The following is a 6,000-nucleotide window of genomic DNA, read 5'->3' on the forward strand; positions in this document are numbered from 1 at the left end:
ATATTTCAATATTGTACATTTGGGGTATTATTATTATTATTATTATTATTATTATTATTATTATTATTATTATTACCCACACATACATCAGCAACAACAGTTGGCCACTCTTTAGTAATGTCAAGGAACATGCAATACGCAGTTGTGATACTTGCTTATAGGGACTTTATTTGTAAATTTTAATCTTACATTTTATTTCTTTTTCATTTTTTATTTCATTAAAAAAACATTTAATGGGGAACTGAAAATATTTCAATGCTTATTTTAATAGGCCCTATGTAGAACACTATAAGTTTGTTTCATATAATAAAAACAAAAGGTTAGTAAAAACCTTATCAAAAGGTTAGTAAAAACCTATTATTAAAGTCAGATCAGACAGTTATTGGGATATGAAAAAATATTATTAGCATATGTAAAGTAGTCACTACATTTTATACAATTAAACGCGTACCACTGGGCAATCTGCCTTTTAAAATATCCACAAGATGCAGAGAAATAACCCACACAAATAAACCTTCGTGTTGAGATTTATGCTTGAAGGTAGAGATCTGAAGAAAGACTGATGAGCAAACACAGAGACACACAAAAGCCATGAAAACAGATGAAGGCTCATGTCCTCTCCGTATAAACTCAGTGTAATTTCATTGAGATTAGTTGCACTTGCATGACAGAAAGCACTTAGGAGGCAAAGACAGAATCTGCCTGTTTATGTGCTAACAGAACACTCTGTGAGTGGCCATGCATCACGACTGCAGCATTTAACCACACACACACACACACACATTGTGATGACTTTGAGTTCAATAGTATGACAGAAATTTATTTAAAAAATGAATAGAAACTGCAGTAAATTAGAGTCTGTGATACTGAGGTGTGGTATACTGATATATGAAAGAAAATAAAGGAAATGTTCTAAAAGAAATTAAAGTAAATAACAGCAGTGGTGGTGAGAGTTCCATGGCTTAGCAATAACACAGAGTGTATTTACAAGAGCTTAAGAGATTAAGCCAACATGCCCATGTCAGTCAACAGGTCAGTCAGTAATCTGTTTTATGAGCAATTTGGGGGTTTGTGTGTGTGTGTGTGTGTGTGTGTGTGTGTGTGTGTGTGTGTGTGTGGAAATCAGTACTTATCACAAATAGTGTGTACTCCTGAAATGTATTTCAGCACAAGGATCATTATTAAATTGTAGAGCAAGCATCATACCAACACTGTTCCTGGTACATTAGATCTTAATTTTATGATGCTTTTGGGAAGCTGATCTGCACACAGATCCATTTGGGTTTTTAGGTTGAAGATATTTTAGTATATATATATATATATATATATATATATATATATATATATATATATATATATAGAGAGAGAGAGAGAGAGAGAGAGAGAGAGAGAGAGTAGAATACTGTGTATATCAGAAGGCAGAGATGTTTTTGTGGTTTGCACAGAAGTGATTAAACTAACCAAGCATTATAACTATGCTGTACTACACTATACTGTACACACACACACACACGTTAGATGCGACAAGTAACTTAATTATTCACATTATTTTTAGAGTTGCTATAGATGTGTATCTGTAAAATAACTTAGTTATTCATTTTATCATTGATATTGCATTTTAAAAGTTTTTACCAGGGGTTTCTGTATCTTTTTTGTTTTTCTTTTTAACCTTTCACTGTTATATGGATTTTGTTTTGCTCTGTAAAGATTGTTATCTGTTTGGATTGTACGAATAAGGGAAAATGAAATGAAGCACAACCGGCTGTAAAAGTAAAAAAAAAACAAATATAGTCTAAGCTTGATTTTTTTGTTTTGTTCCAAATGATAAGATTTCTCCTTTTTCCACTCTCCTTCAGCATTGTGCTTGTTTTTAGTCTGTGATGCTCTAGATGCATATCGCAGGCCACCGGCCAACACAAGGCCCCGGCGAGTGTGTAATGCTTCTGATTGTAGTGGGAGATTGTGGTTGTGATAGCTATACTGATTGACTTGTACACAACAGAACATAAATCAAACACAAAGAGAGAGAGAACAAGAGAGAGAGAGAGAGAGAGAGAGGTTTAGCTACACTTTAACCTTATTATACACACACACATGGTGAGTTTTGTCTTTTGGTTATGGTCAGTGAAGGATGATATAATAATCTGATATAATTATGATATAACCCTTAATAAAAGTATGGCAGAATTCTGCTATGTATTGCAGAATTACAGTTCTTCTAAAGGAACACACTTTTTTAAAGCTCTATTTGCCATGTTTTATAGTTTTTGTTTTTCATACTGTAGTCCTACAATGCTCTCCGTGTTATGTATTTACTATGCCGTCGTCCTCGATCCTAACTGTCGCAAACTCTGAAAGATATAAGTGGTACCACAGATTGAGTGGAGTGTTGCTGATTGGTGACCAAGATGAAGTACTATTGACTGGCTCCTCCTGCCGAAGGATAACTGTGCAGTCCTGAGGCCAAACCCACTGTGGCATTTAATACACTACAATAGCAGTTGCTCCACTTACTGTGTGCGTGTAAGTGTGGACACCCGCGCACTACCTCTCAAGTACACACACTCTCGAGCTGTATCCTAGATCAATATAAAATGACTCTGAGTGGAAAAGAACATCAGGAATCAAAAAGGAAACAGAGGCATCAGGAGAGAAAATGTTAGACCGGTAGGGGGAGAGAGAGGGGCTAGCAAAACACCAGCAACACACAGATTATACTTAAAAAGAACGGAGGGATGCAGAAAGGGGGGTTACAGAGACCAAAGACGGACAGACAGAGAGAGTGAGAGAGAGAGAGTGACCTCAAAGGCATTTTATAAGTAGGATATAATTTGTAAAAAAAAAAAAAAAAAAGGGGTGGGGGGTGTTCTACACTAAAGAAGAGCTACACAGGGGAGACATAAGAGGCAAATAAGAAAAAGGCAAAGACAATCTAGAAGGAACAAGGGAGACTGAAAACAGTAGAGGGGTGGGGGGGCAAAATTTCCATCAGGTTTTCAATTGGGAAGGATCAATAGTGTATTAGAGCTCACCTTGACCCCTCAGCTCCCCCTTCTTCTGGTCCTGCCTCACAGGCCAAACCACTCGCACGACGCAGCAGGGGGCTGCATAAGGGAGCGACTGCATTACTGATTCCCTCTCTGTGACCAAAGTGGCAGAAAATGGCAGAATAAAAATGGTGAAAGTGAAAAGTGAGACAGAGAGGAGACAGGAACACATTGCCTACAGCTACTGCTGAAAATTTACAGTTCTATTCTACTGTGTGGACCTTTATGAACAAAAAATAAAATCGTAGTTAAGCAGAGTTATTTATTTATGTGTATCTTATGGTTCTGTGGAACAGTTCATAGGACATGACAGAGAAAAACTGTTTTAGGTGATGCATGATGCGATGCATGTGAAATTCACAGTGAGGTGCAAACAGAAGCCTGGCTGATTTCAATCATGCGTAAAATAATATAAGAATTTGATATATGCAGTGCAATGCAAAACAAGACACAATAGGACAGAGACGGGAGATGATTGGAAAATTGGAATAAAAACAAATTGCATGATTCAGGAAATTGGTATTCAAACAAAGAAACAAGAAAGAAGGAAGCTCATCAAAGAAGTGGAAGACAGTGGCCTAACCTTCAATTTCATGCCATCCTCATGTCACCTCAGTGTATAATAGTCAGTGATGTCTGATATAATTTTGGACACATTAAAAGGTCCTGTTCAATAACTTGGATGATTATTTCTCGATTCTATTCCCGAGCTAACGCTGGCGCGTCACACACACACACACACACAGAGAGAGAGAGAGAGAGAGAGAGAGACACCAAAACGTGGCATGCACGCAATGTCCCTTGCTGAGGGGAGAAAAGAAGAAAAGGGAGGAAAAAAAGGAATCGATCGCCAGGGACAGTGGTGCGCGTCGGAGGATCGTATCTTGTCAAAATAATATATTACCCTCATCCCCGGCTGATCGATGCGGTGGATTAGGAACGGGGTCTCTCTCTCTCTTTCTCTCTCTCTCTCTCTCTTGCTTTCTATTCTGGTGCCTAGTGCAGTTTAATATTTACCTCCGTCAAGGAACGGCAGTGCTCTACTAATTGATTCCGACACTGGGGGCTCGTTTTTCCGACACTGCGGAAAGAAGTGTGTACAGTGTGCGAGACGAAAAGAACGGTAACAGTGAAAGCAAATGGGGAAAATACTTCACCGTATAAGATACAAGGCTAACGGGGATTGAGTTTGACCAAAAGACTCACAGATGTAAGCTGTACTAAAAACTAGACAAGAAGTAAATGCCAAGTAAAAAAAAAAAATTGGATATGAATTATGCCAAAGTTTAGGCTGGGTGGTAATCTTTAGTGTTGTACATGGTGATATAAATGTAGTACCTTTAAAAAATTTTTAATTTGTACCATTCCAATTATCCAGGTAATTGATACACTTATATTCGGTTCCTCCCCAAGTTGTTGCTATAAAGTTGGAAGTGCACAAATTGTATATAATATCTCTCTGTAGCATTACAATTTCCCTTCACTGGAACTAAGAGGCCCACGTTCCCGTATGCGAAGGCCCTGTACTAAGTGAGCTCTACAAAGACATGGTTTGCTGAGTTTAGGGTATAAGAACTCGAGTGTCCTACACAAAGCCCTGCCTTCATCCCCACTGAACACCTTTGAGATGCAGTGGAATGCTGAACATATGCCCGGCCTCCTCCCATTACATTAATAATGCTGTTGTGGCAAATTCCCACAGCCACGTTCCAAAATTTAGTGGAAAGCCTTTCCAGATGAGTAGAGGTTATTATATCAGTAAAGTGGGACTTAGTCTGGAATGGGATGTTCAAAAAGCATGTATGGGTATGATAGTCATGTGTCTCCAAATGTTTGGCCAAGGTGATGCAACCTTGAAGGTACCATCCCAGTGATACCCCAGTGACAAGGACAGTTTAGTACCCTTTTTCAGTGATTAATTAATGTACAAGAAGCAACACTGTAAGTAGAAAGTGGTTTGCATGCTGTGATTAGGAAAAGTAGTTTAAATATAAAACTCATAATGATTCTTTGTCCTTCTGGAGGAACTCTTTCCTTTCCTTTTCTTTTCTTTTTTAAGAATGCACACACTCAGAAATCAATGTACAACCAGACTGTACTTTTCGTTGTTACTGGCATGGTACCATTAGGGTTACATCTTTTGTGCCTTTAATATGTATCTGTTACCTGAGAAAGTACATGTTGTGTATCTTTAATTAGCTTTTAAAGAGTAAAGCTTTAAAGGTGCATCAGTGGCCCCTGAGGTCCAATTATGTACCGTAAATAAATAAATAATTTTAAAGGTAATAGATACATACTGAAGGTACAAAAGATGTCCCCTTGATGTTACCACCACAAGGAGAAGTCGGGTTGGTACCTTTATTTTTGAGAGCGCAGAGATAGATGGAAGGCAAGGGTTGACGATCCAGAAGAGAGAATGAAGGTGCATTAAGGCAAGTGACATAAAGATAACCAGCAAAAGACAAGAAACATGGCAAGGGAACAGATGACAACAATAAAAAAGAAAAAGGAGAGCCGAACAGCATGGAAGAAAAAGGAGGTGACAGTGACATAGAGGAGGGAGAGACAGAACATACAAGAAAAGAGGGAGAGGGAGTGAGCCAAAGAAGGACCATATTTTCTGTTGAAGGAAAGTGGCTGTCACCTTGTTCCGCCAGTAAAGAGTGTAGCTATAAAATACAAAACACGGGCAGGCTACAGTGGATGACGTATGTGTATATCCAGGCTTTGTCAATATTTCCTTCTGTCTCTGTCTCTCTCTCTCTCTCTCTCTCTCTCTCTCTCTGTCTCTCTCTCTCTCTCACACACACACACACAAAAGTTTCAGTGGGTGCAGAAGCACTTACGGCAAAAACACAGCAAACGAAACCATTTTACCAAATGGGGGAAATATTGATCTGATGAGTTGTTATCTGATTAGTTGCAAACAGTGCATAGACCTACATCACAGTCT

This window comes from Hemibagrus wyckioides, linkage group LG23 (assembly GCF_019097595.1).
Source record: "Hemibagrus wyckioides isolate EC202008001 linkage group LG23, SWU_Hwy_1.0, whole genome shotgun sequence".
Classification (NCBI taxonomy): Eukaryota; Metazoa; Chordata; class Actinopteri; order Siluriformes; family Bagridae; genus Hemibagrus; species Hemibagrus wyckioides.